This window comes from Mesoplodon mirus, assembly GCF_964341445.2.
Source record: "Mesoplodon mirus genome assembly, contig: HAP1_SCAFFOLD_709, whole genome shotgun sequence".
Lineage (NCBI taxonomy): Eukaryota > Metazoa > Chordata > Mammalia > Artiodactyla > Ziphiidae > Mesoplodon > Mesoplodon mirus.
In genome coordinates this window covers 97,350-113,612 of record NW_028295324.1, presented here as the reverse complement: position 1 = coordinate 113,612, position 16,263 = coordinate 97,350, and the positions used below count along the sequence as shown (strand labels likewise).

Genomic DNA, 16,263 nt, shown 5'->3' with positions numbered 1-16,263 from the left:
GAAACGATAGTGATACGACTGACAGGCGATTTTTTCGACAGAGAGAAACAGCTGTCCACAAATAATCAGTATAGGTGGCCCTACTGGAGAGGGCTCTAGTTGACATGTGCAAAAAGAAAAGGAAAGTTGGTAAAAGCTGGTAATATGCCAGAACTTGAAAAGCGAACAATTCAAAGTTCAAGACCATCCGAGGGCTGTGAAAACATTTATTTCACAACGCACAATTTTTTTAACGCACCAGCCTACTCTGTCAAATGTGCAACCTATACCAGAAATGTTCACGGTTTTATTCCTACGTACAATCAAGAACTCCTTGACAGCACATTGCATTTTCATAAACAAACAACAACACAAAGAAAAATCAACGGAAAAATAATACGTGTGTCGTGAATTCGTTGACTAAAATCATGAGTGCGTTTGTAGAAGAAGTGGACTAATCGTTCGCTGATCATTCCAACACTGAACCACCTATACCTATAAAAACCAATAGTTGAGGAATAAAACTCACACGAATTTATAAAGGAGATTCATTGCGAAATAAACTAAAAAAAACCTAAAATCAATCACATAAATATCGAATTGGGTAGTAACCTGAGAACGTAACCCGCTTACTCATCTGTGTCCCAGCTCAGCTTCCGAAGACGTCGCACGAGTGCAGTCTTTGTTATGCGTGGTTTCTTCAATACGGCTGAAGTGCTAGCCCATGTTTCACCTGCACAGCATAGAGGTGGAAGAACTCTTGTTGTGTTAAATAAGTGAGAACATAGATCGGCATCATAATTTTGATCAATTTGCTCTTTCAGAGGCCATACCGCGCCCATGATTATCGCTGTCTTCTATTTTCTTTGTCACCCAATAATCTACAATAATGCTTTACGAACATAGTAAACCAGAATTTATTCAAAATAAAGGAAAAACAGTATCAGAAAGATAAATTTAGAGAAAACATCATCGTGTGGACCTGCACAGCACCATTCTTCTAAAAAACTATAAAAACCAAACTATAAACGCAACCTCTTTTGTTTTTGTTTCCTTCTCGATTTCGCAAAACGTTCCTGCCTGAAATCCGGTTCAATTTTCAGGCTGCGTAAAACTCTTCAGTGACGGCGAAGTTGCTAACGTTTTTACCAGCATTGAATGTAATAAAAGTTAACGTATGTATACATGAAAAACGGTTACCATAAGGTATTTCAAATGCGATAGTGCTTAGTTACAAAAAGACGAATATAAGAAGCTTTGCAGAATACTTCTTAATTTTTCTTCTTTGAACAAACACGAGGTTTGTAAGCAATTTTATTATTGGGCTGACGTTTCGGCCGTATCGCCTTCTTCAGAGCCTGGAAAGGTCGATTGACAACGATCTACCAAGCCAAACACGCCAACAACTTAAACAGAGAAACTCAAAACCAAGTTCCAACCACATAAACAACGTCAAATACTCACCACTTCTCTGCCTCCGACCAACCGTTTGGTTGTGTCTGCGGAAGAGGAGTGAGGTATACTTCCTTCCGGAGTGCCCCTTTATCAGACTAGAAGATCAGTCTTATATACTGTGCGAGATCACGTGTGATTAGGAGGCACTCTTCCTTGCGGTTCATGTTTGGGTTCTTGAAATTAGTCCAAAACGCCTCATGAACCCTGCGCGCCGACATGCTAGCTTTCTGCGCGAGAATATTAACCTTAACATCAAAATCCTGTCCGTTGTGTCCTTGTGTCCTATGCGTGCCTAGTGGAGTGTTCGCCTTGCTTTTAAATTAACCATCTAGGTGTTCTTTTATGCGGACACAAAGAGGTATTCCCGTTTCGCCAATATATTCGTCCCCGCAAATTTTGCAAGAAATCAGGTACACTGTACCCGAGATCATGCAATCACCGTCTCTGACCTGAGGGCAAATCGTACATTTATGCGTTGTACATAGACGGTCGTACAAGCGGTTTCGAATCAATTGGCGACGTAGATTATTCGGTGTTATTTCTATAACTACCACTGATTTCTCTAAGCCCACCCTTCTTAAGCATCTTTTTATAGCTATGCTTAATTCGTTCGAAATGAAGGGTATTTGCAACGGAATTTTATTATCGCTAGACCCATCGTTAGAGCTCATCGCCTTTCCTCTAAACTTATACCGAGAAGCTACGATATTGTAACCGTTGGAAATGGCTATTTTCCGTGCCAAGTCGAGTGAATCTTCTCTCTGTTCTCCTCCCGTACACACACCGGAGGCCGTACGAAACATGTCTCTTGTAGTGCTCTTTTTGTGTGTGAAGGATGAGATGAGAGATAATGAACTAGTATGTTTTTATTACTTGGCTTACGGTACCACTTCGTAGCATAGCTGTTATGATGTAAGCTAACCTGAAAGTTTAAAAATGGAAGCCAGCCCTCTTTAGGTGTCTCTCGGGTGAACTTAATGTACTCTGACTGTTCATTTAACAATTCAAAATATTTGTTCATCTCCTCTTGTGTGGAGAAGATGACAAAACAATCATCAATATATCTACAGTAGAGTATCGGCCCAAGATTAATTACCGGGGCTTCTATTTTAGACATAGACGCAATAGCGAGACTAGGTGCCAGTCGCTGTCCCATTGCCAACCCTCTCTTTTGTGGGCAATATTTACCGGATCATCTAAAGATTGACCAGTTCAAACACTATTTTAAGAGGGTCATGATCTGCTCAATCGACAAGCCATACATGTTAATTTCTTTTTGGTGTTTAGAAAGAGGTTCGAAAACGGCTTGCATTGCGGAGTCATTCGATACGTTCGTATAATCGAACATCGAATGACTCCATGACGTAGGCGCTGTTAGGACGCTCGTAACGTAGATGGTCCAGAAACATTCGGGTGTTCGTGAGATGAGTTAGCAAATGTTTCAGTAACTGGACGACTATCAGGTTTATAAACCATGTTATTCTGTCCGTTGGCCCGTTTACACAACTGATAATTGGTCTAACCTTAAACGTTAATGGATTTGTTGACCACAATTCATCAGTGGATACCAGCTTATGAGTTTTAATAAGCAAGTATAGCACGGGACATGTTGGCAGATCGGTTTTTAGTTGAGAGATAAACGATGGTTTTAATTAGTTAATTTAATTTCAATTAATTTTTTCCTGGAAACTTTGCAGAATAATTGTAAAAGTTTAAAACAAACCTTCGTTCATCTATCTGGGCGGTCCTCCCACAGGTCATTTGTCTCGGGCGAGTTCTGAAATTAAACCAAATAGCTGTCACTTACAAAATATTTTATGGTTCATTTTGATTTATTTTTTATAACTGTTTAAAATAACTTACGCTTTGATCTTGGGCACAAGAGAGAACAGCAGTGGTGGGTGATGACGGTTGACCATCACTGCGCTTCGGTCGAATCCTCCAGGGACAAAGAAGTCCCTAGAACTCTCCCTCCTGTTTCAATGGTCGGCAGCTAATAGTGAACTACAATAGGTGAACAATTCAAGAATCCTTTAATAATTGCTTATATTTTATTGAATAGAGCATTTTAACTGCAGAATTGTAAAATAGAGCATTCTTTCCTCCTGTGAACATGTCAGATTTATAGTCATCGTTGTTTTTGTTTATTCTTTTGTTTATTCTTTAAAAATCCTGCAGTAGAGAAAGGGTTTTTCTATAATCCACTCATGTTAGCTATTTCTAAAGTTTTCCATTGACAATAAAATAATGCTCTGTTTTGAGAAATAGAAAATTGCTAATAGACCTGGAATTAGGTGTCGTCGTCAATGTACTAACCGCATGTTTAGTCACTTCTTTCTTGTTCTTTAGAATAACTAATGGATATTTCATTTCATTATGAAATTTTCATTGATTTGAAATTTTCATTCATTCGTTGTCTCATTACTTTTGCCTTTCTTTTAAATTTAGCGTTCTCTGCTCTTAACTTACCTAATATGTTATTACTGCGATTGATGAACATCAGAATGAGCTTATAACAACTTTCAAAGAAAAGTACTGCAGGCATTCCAAGGCTCACAAGCGAACCGTATTGCCTTACCGATTGTATGAAATAGTTATTTGGGCCATGAAGGTATGTAAAAATTGATAATGTATTCTCTCTTTAAGTTCAACTTTATTAACATTTCGAATTATGTACTGTTTTGTTTTAAATGTTGGGTAAAAAAGTTGTATGGAATCGTACACAAACCTTCCTTATGTAGACCGAGATCTAACTGAATAGTCTGGTTGAAAGTTGTTTTTATCATTCCTTAAGAAATTTGTATAATAAAGAATGCCTCTCACGTCATCGAGGATACCATGCGTAAGCTAAGGAGAAATATCGTCATCAATCTCTTAGCGATTTTGTTTGTGATTGGAGATTTTTGCAGAGATGTTCTAGATTCTCTAAATTTAGATGGTCTTTTATAATTTTAGGCTGAGAGCTTTATCATTTTTTTCCTGCTACAAGGATGATCAAGCTGTATGAAGTTTGCCGTTGAGAAAACGAAGCTTGACATTTGTGTTTTCACAATTTTAAAAGATCCTAATATATGTTCTTATGAAAAGAACATTGTATTTCTGTTAATGCCAAAAATTTTAAAGATCATATTTTTTTAGGTAGAGGAATGGTCTGCCTAGTATCCATTTTTTCCCAAAAATTAATTTTCCACCATATTTTGCGCTTTTCTTTTATTTCTGCAATATATATGTACATATATGTATCTATTTATTTATATTTTAAAATTATGTTATTGTATAGTACATTACGTCTTCAAATGCTCTTCATAAGTGAAAATTTAGGTCCTAATGAGAAGAAGAAAAAGACCTTTCTTGTTTACGGTCATCAGGTCGTACAGGCAGCTGACAAGAAGATCGGCTTTTATTTTTATCTGTGAGTAACGCAATATGTAATCTAAATGTAAAATGTTTTAAGACTGCTTTGCTTTTATGAAAGTTAGATTCGTTCAAGCTAACAGAGAAGGACGGTAGTTATTCGCTTAGTTGACGAGGTGATATTTTTACTTACGAGTTCCTTATTTCTTATGGGTAGCTATATTCGATATAAATATGTTTCCCAGTGACGATATGATTTTTAAGGGATGCACATTGAAACTGTAAACGTAAAATAACGATGTTAACTGATCTTATTAGGATGAAACTCCAGTTTATTGATTCATGTGCCTTTGCAATGAAGTGCTTTGTGCACTGACTTTTTAGTGTTGTATAATAAAATCATTCTCATTGAAGTGGACAAATCAAGGTCACATTTACTTTTGCATCTATTGCATTGATTCATGTCACGCTTGTCTTCAAAAAGGCAGGATTTGTTATTCACATTAATTTAAGGATTCTTAGTTTCGTCCTTTTTTAAAGGTATTATGATTGTAGTTGTAGTCTAGTTTTTGCTAATTCTTACTAGTGTTTCTTTTCGTTCCAAACATTTATGTAGCTTGTTTCCGAATTCATGAATGAGTCTCCTTTCGAAGCTCCTAAGGAAAGCTCTCAGTGGTCATAAGGGATATTTCTTCAAAAACATTTATATGAAATGATCTTCAAGCCTTCAGAGGCAAAAGAATTACCTCAAGTATAGTCTGAGCCGAGATGTTTTGCTATCTGCTCATTTGATAAAATATAATTCTATTCGAAGAAATGTTGTGTCCTATCAGTTCTCAGTGATGAATATATAATTTTCGTATTGGCGCAGAGCGAGTTTCAAATATGCTTGTGAGTTAAGCAGCAAAAAATATTACATAGCGTGCGGGTGAGGCCAAACTTTGATAAATACTTTTTATGTCCTAAATCAGCTGATGATTTTGATAAAATTTTGTGACAGCTGGTTGAATAGGAAGTTGCACTTTTCGCGCACACTACATCCACAATATTACTGTAAAGCTAACAACGATTTTGTTGGCAAGTCGACTAATATCTGCAAGGAATGCCAATAGACAACGTCGACCTTACCCCATATCCTCCTCTAAGCCTAACAACAGCTGTCAACATGGTTGGATTCCACGCGAGGTCAGTATCGTAACCGTCTCTTTTCATCCGAAGCAAATTGCAGCAAATTGAATTGGTGATTGAGTGGTAGTGTTAAGTGACACACCGACTAGTTTATTGTTTTAGTTTTTGGTGCCTTTCTGCTCCATTTGATGATAGGATAGCTCTTGAATTACTGATTTGCTCGTCAGTCGCCATGGAAGCTTTTTTGATTTTGTTGTCTTTACGGCCCTGCCTCAAACATGGGTAATTAAACCTTTATATACATGGTACACAAAAAATAATCACGAAAGAATGAGATCATGAATGTACATAGAATGAGACACTCAGTAATATGTTCAACAGAGAGAAGCAATATAATTACCTAGTTGCACCAACGTCAACGTTTTGCGATGTGGAGAACAGAAAAGATAAGGTTAACAGTGCACATTACGTAGATTACCTCGATTCCCGTTGATCTTCGCGTGTATCGAGCGGGCGCCAGTATTGTCTCCATCCGTCAGTGTCGCATGCAAGAGTGGCCCAATGTGTTCTGCTCGCTCTAGGGACGCATTGAGTATCATACCATTCCTTAAGAGTTTTTGTGAAGAACTCTCACCATCGGGTCGGTGGTTTTCCTGTTGTGCGCTTGACATCCCGAGGAATCCAATCGGTGATGGCTCTTGTTCATCGGTTGTCATTGAGTCGCATCACGTGCCCGGTCCACCTTGTTTTTGACATTCTGGCTTAAAGAACGGCGTCTCTAATCTTCGATCGCTGACGTAGTCCGAGTTCCATATTCCCTCTCTCACTTTGCGTTAGACGGGACACTCCTACTATCGCCCTTTCGACTGCGCGTTCAGTAACGCTGAGTGTTCTTTCATCCTGCTTACGTAGTGGCCAGGTTTCTGATGTGTACGTTAACGCAAGAAGAATCGTCGAGTCAGAAAGGTGGGCACGGAGTCGCGTGTTCTTCATCCTCTTCACTACATCATCGATGCTCTTAAAAGCTCCCCATGCCGCTCTTTTCCTCCTGCTCAGCTCTGGGACTAGGTAATTCATCACGTTGACTTCTCGACCTATATACACATAACTACAGCATTCGGAGATATTCGTTCCGTTGAGCGTAAATGGGGCATTCGACACCAATCCGTTCCTCACGAACATCGTTTTCGTCAGGTTTAGCCGAAGACCAATACTTCCACATACTCTGTCAAAGGCGGCAAGCATTCGTTCCGCCTGACTGATGCTTGATGTTATAAAGACGATATTATCAGCAGAGCGAAGATGGTGTAGTTCCCGACCATCAATTTTACTCCTTCATTGTCCCATTCCAATTTTCGCATAATGTCTTCTAGGGTTGTTGTAAAAAGTCTTGGCGATATTGTGTCGCCTTGTCGAACCCCTCTCGTTACGTTAATTTTAATTTCGTTGTAGAATGTTGATATGATAGTTGTGAAATCCTTATACAGCTCACGAAGGATCTTGATGTACTGAGTAGCGACGCCCTGCTTTTCCAGAGCTTCTGTCACCGCTTCTGTCTCAAAGGAGTCAAAGGCCTTTTTCAAGTCGATTAAAGTGAGACAAAGCGGTCTTTTGTACTCTTGTGATACTTCAGTGAGCCTCGTTATTGTGTGGATGTAGCCTATCGTGCTGAATCTTTTTCGATACCCTGCTTGCTCGCATGGCTGTACCTCGTCCAATGTTCTGTCAATCCTATTAAGGATGACTCGAGTAGATAGTTTATAGACGACGGACAGCAGGCAAATTGGGCGATAATTTCCAATGTCGTTGAGGTCTCCTTTTTTGTACAACAACATGGTTTTGCTGGTCTTCCATTGATTTGGAACCTTGCATTCTGAAAGGTAGCGTGTGAAAAGACGAGCCAGTGTGTTGATGAGAACTGGCTTAGAACTGGATTCTCATCAACAATGTGCATACATGAAATAATTCAGTAATGTGTTCAACAGAGAGAACCATTGTAACTAGTTAGTTGTACTGGCGACTACATTAACGTCTTGAAATGGATTCACTAGCCATTATGAAGAACAGAAGAGTCCTACAAACATTGACTAACAATGAGAGTTTAGGAAGAATTGGAAAAGCGAAGCAAAACAGACGAGATCCGTTGACCACTCATTAGCCATACATTTGCTACTTCTGGGCTAGTTATTGACCTTGAGCTTTGGATGGGTGGAGACGGTCACGACACCAGTCTCGTATGGAATCCAACCATGCCGACAGCTATTGTTAGGCATGGAGGATTTGGGGTAAGGTCCATGTTGTCTATTGGCATTCCCAGCAGATATTAGCCGACTTGCCGACAATTCATTACTCATAATTGATCCATCAAAAAGACTCCTGCATATTCAAACTATTGAAGTAGAAGTTATTCCTTTGTTGTTTCACATGGCGATATCTTTTCAGTATGGTTGAATAAAGTGCGTTGAATTTGTGGCATTCAATTACTATTCATCCCTCTAATATTTTGTGGTTAATTTAGCTTTATGAAGTACCCATGGCTGCATGGTGGCCAAAAATATAGGAAAGAAATGAAGAGGGCACGACACTAGGATTCTGATATTATTCGTGTCTTCGCATATCCTTCATTATTAAATAGCTGCGATACGCGAAGAGGAACATAAGAATTTATTGGTACTTCCTTGAGTTATCTCAGGATTAACGAGATTACTATTATAGTAGTATAGGGATCTGCGATCCATAGGTATATTGATCATATTCCCTTCTCTCGTGAACTACCGTTAAATGAGGCAGATTGGTTGTGTTGCAGGTAAAGAACTGTAATAAAGCATAAAGGATAAAGTTGTTCGAGTTGATCAATCCTTGAGGGACGCGCCATACTTTTCGACTTCATCAAGTATTATAGAAGTGATTGACTTGCAGTGGCCTATCGTTGTATCAAGTCAGTATTTCTGTCCTCCCAGACAAGTCTGATCTACTAATTCGCCGACTCCTAAGGTACTAATAGCTTAGTAAGCCCAAGACGAAGGACCGAACCTCCGATCCGTCCGAGTATAAATTGCAGAGTATCCCTAACCACTGCGCTACATGCTCCCCATGAACTGTAAGGTGATTTCTAAAAATTTTGACATGATTTTAGAAACCGTCGCTTCTACGGTAATACGCCATTAAGATTGAAAAAAAGAAAATTGAAAGGTTGTAGAAAAAAAGCACCTTTGCAGTACTTTGCAATTTAATTCTTGCGTTTGAGCTAGCAAAAAATTGTTTAGACGACCTTATATTACTTTTCCTAGGCGTTGTTGAAAAGTTGTTGGTGTCGAAAGGAAGGCTTTCCTGTAACCGTTGAGCGAATAACTACTGGAAACATGCAATTATTCTACATAAGACTATTATAGGATTTTGTTCTTAGTTGATGATTTGGTAAGAACTTAAGCATGATTGAGTATAAAGTTTAAAAACTATGTTACTCTACCCATGGCTCCTAGCTGAATTGAAAATGAAGCCAACTCTTCAATACAGCGTACAACACATCGTTGCACTTCTGCGAAATCGCAGCTAAACCTTCTCGCGATGGCTATCAACAGTGGTCTTTAAAATGTCTCTGCTTCTCATTTGTGTTCTTCTAATCTTCCTGACATCGTCGTTTTACTGCCCGTCAACTCACATTGTTAGATAATGCACTCTTAAATTTTGTTTGTAAGTTTACATTTATTTTTACATCGATTCACCTGTATCACCCTCCGTTGATCATTGTTATGTGATCCGAACAGATTACGGTGGAGTTGTTACTTCTACCTGTAAAAAGAGAATACTGGTGGAAGCTGCTCGCTCTAGAGACTCGAAGAACATCGTAATTTCTCTTCTTGGCTTCTCTACGTGAGATTTCTAACCCTCGGGTTAGTGGTCTTTCTCTTGTGCAACTGATATCACGAGGAACACAGCCAATAACGGCTCCCGTTTAGCCGGTGCCGTTACATATCTGGCCTACCTTAATTTCGACGAGCAGATCTTACACAACTGCTTTTCTGATTTTTTACCAACTGAAATAGGTGTATTCTTCAGAATACCTATCACGCTATCGTAATCCTTGTTACTCCTTGCATCATCCCTTATAAAGCGCGCTCACAAGATTTCACCCTGGTTACGCCGAAGTTTTCGAAGCCATGTTAAGCCAAAAAGAATCATGGAATCAAAAAGAAGGGCTCGAAACTGCCTGTTCTCTGCATTTTTCACTATGTATCCGACGTTCCGCTAACCTCACCGACCCAGTCGAAAAAATCCCTTATTTATTAGTAAGGAAAATACGAAGAAAACACACGAAGAACGGTGAGGATTTAAGAAAGCTGTTCCGTATGCGATTGAAATTTAGATTTGAGTCTTTTCTCTGTAAGTGTTAGTCTTTTCCCTGTTAGCGTAGGTGCTGGGCTGAGAGCTGTGACCTGGACCTTTTCAGCCTATGAAGAAGGCGAACCGCCAAAACGTTATCGATCATATAATAAATATTGTTTTATCAACCTCGTGTGTGCTCAAGAAAAGGTATATAGATATCAATCAATGCAGAGGTTAAGAGAAACTCGGTTCTAGGAATTGTATTTTTAGTAGCCATTTGTGATATATCGCATTGAGGGCGTTTGAGTAAACAACCCGTATACGTTGGCAATGGCTAGTTTTCATGACCACTTTTGTCTCAATTGAATCAAGAGTGTTTAATGAAACCTACACAAATGTTATGTTGTGCTTTTGCTATAATTCAACGAGGTTTGTTGTCGTATGGGTGTAATTTATTGTACCGAATTCTTTTCCAAACCATGCCTGGTCTTCATCACTGCCATTCATCCAGCGTTCCGTCAATTCTAATCAATATGAGTGGAATTTATGTGAACACTCGTGTTGAACACAATGTGCGAAAATCTTGAACAATCTTAATGGGAAATAATTGTTTAACGCTCAGATGCAGTTGTTCGGGTCCAACCTTGTTAGAACCGAGTGCAATGCGATTCTTCATCAACGAATGAAGTGGGACTTCTGGGCAAAGCACTGCCCATACCTGCTGAGCTGATGTGTGCACAAGTGAACAGGGCTGTCAAAGATATATATAAAGAAATCTACGGATGGCCTTTTCTGGTAGTTGTTGGAATGTGTTAAGTTTTCCGTCAGAATTTCGGAAGTGTTTAGCTTGATCTGAAGTATCGGAAAGTGTTCCACTGGCATTGCTGAATTTTCCAATACTGTTAAATCTTCTTCTATCGCTAATCTGCAGATCTTCCCTAGCATAGGAAATGGTAGCCAATTGCCGATAGTTCATATATCTTTAGATTTATGTTTAAGCTAAAACATTTCTGCGGGTTGTTGAACGCGTTGCGATGACCCGATCGTATTCATCACCGATTTTTATAATCTTAAGATTTCATTTCCTGATATTTTCAGCTTTTTCTCCTTCTGTCCTAAAAAGGAGTCTGTGTGAATGATGCGACATTGTCCCATCATGTATGAAATTGGGGAACAACAGTCGCTTCCATTTGGTAAAATCTTCTGCTTAAATGTCGCTTTTTTTAAAGAGTAATCTCCATTGGGAGAATTACGAAGGATATAAGTCGTCCAGTGTTGAAATGTACGTCACCGGGTTTACGAGTTTCTATGAATGGCTTTAGTGATAAACTCTGATAGTTTCCCGCTCTGTTCGTTCCATTCTATTTATTTCGTGTTCTCGGATTTGAGATTATTTAGGCGGCCAGTGGGGTGTTATACTTCTCTCGTGTGCTACTACACGGGACTTATATTAATGTAAATCTTAAACATAATTAGTTAGGCACTTACACAAATAAGACGTCAATATAAAGAGAGATCGATAGAAGTAGAAAGCATACATTGTGTTGAAGCATACCTTCAATGATCCTGGTTTTATGAGAGGGAATAGATAACATGTGGGAGTTCAATCGAATTTTTGATTATCTTAATACCAGGACCGACTATTGGGAAGGCATAGCAAAATTAGGGGGTGGTTTTTCAGAGACCTCAACAACTGGATTTTACTACTATTAGTAAAGATTTCAAATAGTGTGACAAGAAGTAAGAGAGCGTAAAAGCGTCAGAAATAAATAACGATATTTGTAAAGCGTTTGGAGCGCATAGACGCTATCGTGACACAAAAAAAAACAGTAAAAAATATTAATAACTTTCATTATTAATTCCCTAATTCTAAAAAAAAGAATTACGCAGTTAATAAAGAAAGTTAATAACAGTTTCCAAGACCGACTATCCTTTAATCTCGGCATTGTTTAATACTTGAACAAACACAACGTTGGTAAACAATTTTACTTATTGGGCTGACTTTCGGCCGTATCGCCTTCTTCAGAGCCACTTCTCGATCTCCGACCAACCGCTTGGTTGTGTCTGCGGAAGAGGAGAGAAGAAGAATTGACAAAGTTAATAACATTGTAAGCTAACTGCAGCTTCAGCTCAATTGGGGTTTAAAACCGATTTGGGCAATTAACACAATCAGAGGTAATCAAGTTGACGGCGAATGGTGATAGCAATGATAGAAGTAAAACATACTGAAAGGCAAAGCAAAGCGCACAGATGGGTGTGGTGAATAACTGGTGACCCCCGCAGATAGGGCAGTCACGGGTTGGAAATTCGCCTACGACAAATTTCGTTGCAGTGTAGGGGTCCATCTCTTGTCTTGCTTAGCGAAACTGTAAAAACGATTTATATATTTCCACCGCGTAGCCGAAAACAAAAGCGTAAGAGCATGGCGAAAATCACAGCTATCTCATGATAAGAGTTAAGTCGCCTATAATATTGAGCATCATAAAAAGTTCTACATAAATCCAACGTTTGAAGGCTTTCGTTTCTCGCAGTCAACGTCGTGTTATGAGAGTGATGTGTTTAGTAAATCAAAGATTGTTATACTTCCGACCGCGTAGAATTTCATTTGATGCTATTCCATGTGTTTTCGCTTTGCATCATTTTCATGTAGTAAAAAAATATCATGTTCTATTGTCCTCTTATTAAATAGATCCTGGACTTGTACAGTGGCGAGTTCTTGCGACTGGGTTGGTTTTTGCTTTTGGTACTGAGGCTCCTGTTTCGAAAACTGGGACGATTTAGTGAGCGAGCTCGATTGCTTACCGAAGTGTATCGTTTGTGTTTGCGGCTACAATACGTCCATTACGAGCTTTGAAAAATCGAACTTTTAATAATGCTTATAAAGAATCGATAGAACACTTTGAAGAGGACTTGATGAGTTGAACATTGGCTTGATTGTTCGGTAGGCCACCGAAAGTTATGGGATGGGTCACATATGCATTCATTCACATCTGCGTGATGAAGACGAATGCATGGCGCATTCATCAACGTTGAGCGTTTTGTCTTTTATCTCTATCCACAAGCACTCCAATTAACGAAAATTGTTTGCGATTATCGAAAAAGTAGCATCGTCACGCATGCTTTGATGTCACCTGGATCACCTGGATTCCCGTTGATCTTCGAGTGTATCGAGCGGGCGCCAGTACTGTCTCCATCCGTCCCTGTCGCGTGCAAGAGTAGCCCAATGGGTTCTGCTCGCTCCAGGGACACGTTGAGCATCATACCATTCCTTCAGCGTTTTTGTGAAGAACTCTGACCATCGGGTCGGTGGTCTTCCTGTTGTGCGCTTGACATCCCGAGGAATCCAATCCGTTACGGCTCTTGTCCATCGGTTGTCATTGAATCGCATCACGTGCCCGGCCCACCTTATTTTTGACTTTTTGGCGTGAAGAACGGCGTCTCTAATTTTCGATCGTTGACGTAGGTCGGAGCTTCGTATTCCCTCTCTCACTTGTGTGATACGGGACAGTCCTAGCATCGCCCTTTCGACTGCGCGTTCAGTAACGCTGAGTGTTCTTTCATCCTGCTTACGTAGACACCAGGTCTCTGATGCGTACGTTAAGGTAGGAAGAATCGTTGAGTCAAAAAGGTGGGCACGGAGTCGAGTGTTCTTCATTCTCTTCACTACATCCTCGATGCTCTTAAAAGCTCCCCATGCCGCTCTCTTCCTCCTGCTCAGCTCTGGAGCTAAGTCGTTCATCATGTTGATTTCTCGACCTAGATACACATAACTAGAGCATTCGGAGATATTTGTTCCGTTGAGCGTAAATGGGGCATTAGATACCCATCCGTTCCTCATGAACATCGTTTTTGTTAGATTTAGCCGAAGGCCAATATTTCCACACACTTTGTCGAACTCGGCAAGCATTCGTTCCGCCCGACTGATGTTTGATGTTATAAGAACGATGTCATCAGCAAAGCGAAGATGGTGTAGTTGCCGACCGTCGATTTTCACTCCTTCATTCTCCCATTCCAATTTTCGCATAACGTCTTCGAGGGTCGTTGTAAACAGTTTTGGCGAGATTGTGTCGCCTTGTCGAACACCTCTCTTTACGTTAATTTTAATTTCGTTGTAGAATGGTGATATGATAGTTGTGAAATCCTTATATAGCTCACGAAAGATCTTGATGTACTGAGCAGCGACGCCCTGGTTTCCCAGAGCTTCAATCACCGCTTCTGTCTCAACGGAGTCAAAGGCTTTCTTCAAGTCGATGAAAGTTAGACAGAGCGGTCTTTTATACTCTCGTGACACTTCAATGAGCCTCGTTATTGTGTGGATGTGGTCTATCGTGCTGAATCCTTTTCGGAACCCTGCTTGCTCGCATGGCTGTACCTCGTCCAGTGTTCTATCAATCCTGTTGAGGATGACTCGAGTGAAAAGTTTATAGACGACGGACAGCAGGCAGATTGGGCGATAATTACCAATGTCGTGGAGGTCTCCCTTTTTGTACAACAACACGGTCTTGCTGATCTTCCATTGATTTGGAACCTTGCATTCCGACAGGTAGCGCGTGAAGAGACGAGCCAGTGTGTTGATTAGAACTGGCGGAAGGTTCTTCAGATGTTCAGGTCTTATCCTGTCTAGACCGGGTGTTGTGCGGCTTCTCAGAAATGAGATAGCATGTTGGATTTCTGAAGGGAGAACCGGTGGAACAACATATTCGTCCTCTTTGATTTCATATGTAGGGAGGAGGACGTGGCTGTCGAAAAGATCAGAGTAGTAGTCGTGGATGATTTTCTCCATTGCCCTTCTTGAAGCTGTAAGTGTTCCGTCTGGGCGTCGGAGTGCAATCATCTTAGTTTTATAATTGGCAAAGCTCCGGCGAACGTTGCGAATGTTCTTCCCAACTTCAGCAGCTTCAACCATCACTGCAGTTCTTCTCTCTTTGAGATCTTATTTTATTGCCTTTCTGCACAGTTTTGCGAGTTCGGACGTGAGTTGTCGGTTGCCTGTGGCTCGCGCAATACCACGTTGGCGTATCAACTCGAGTGTTTCTGGAGAGAGACGTCTCTTAGTGACTTTGGGACACTCGGCGCTTATAGCACTAACGTGAAGATGTTGAATAAGCCGATTGTATTCTTCGTCAATGTTGTCAGTAACAGAATCTTTCCATAGGCCGACTATTGATTTGAATAAATCCCAATTAACGGCAGTTTTGGGATTTCGTTTTTTGAACATAGCGGCTTTCTCTCCTTTCCGCGAAAAAAAGAATTTTGCACGAAGAAGGCGATGGTCTGATCCGGTGTAGAACTTGGGGACAACAGCGACATCGGTTAGGCAAAACCTTCGGTTTACTATGATGTGGTCTATTTCATTATGGTACTCTCCATTGGGGGATTCCCACGTCCAGCGTTGAGAGAGGGGCTTTTGGAACTGTGAGCTACCATGGATTGTCTTGGTCGTCATGATAAACTCGGATAGCCTCTCTCCCTGTTCGTTCCATTCTAATCCGTGGGTCCCAATGTGATGTTCTTCAGACATTCTTCTCGGTCCAATCTTAGCGTTGAAGTCGCCAATTATGACTTTGAAGAAAGTATGATCTTCTCTGTAGAACTTTTCCAAGTCCATATAAAACGCTTCGACCTCATCTTCGTCGTAGCTTGAAGTTGGTGCGTAGACGACGAAGATAGTCAAAGCTGGCATAGGCCCACATCTCTTCAACCTTAACCGTCCGATTCGGGTTGTTAGTTGCTCAAACGATTCGATGTTCATGGCCAAATTCGGGTTGACGTGGACACCAACGCCTCCATCTCCTCTATTGTCGCATGTTCCAAGGAAGAGTTCTTCTCCGGAATCATGCACGGCGTTAAAGGAACGATGTCTCCTCGTCTCAGCCAGTCCGATGACGTCGTACCTGATTTTTCTGGCTTGCATCAGCAAGTCCTCAACAGCGGACTCTGATGCAAGCGATCTTGCGTTGTAGGTACAGATCGTCACCTTAGTCCTATCACATTTAGGCAGCCTAGAATGGCCCTGAGATT

General features: G+C 40.4%; 1 long non-coding RNA gene across 1 annotated transcript; it reads right to left on the bottom strand.

Moving 5' to 3' along the window:
- Nucleotides 1-350: 350 nt before the first annotated feature.
- Nucleotides 351-1,308, bottom strand: LOC309797550. Its single transcript, XR_014292699.1, has 4 exons — nt 1,180-1,308; nt 1,015-1,059; nt 613-860; nt 351-474 (listed from the first exon to the last, which is right to left on the bottom strand). It is a non-coding gene; the product is annotated as an uncharacterized lncRNA (long non-coding RNA).
- Between the last annotated feature and the right edge of the window lie 14,955 nt (nt 1,309-16,263).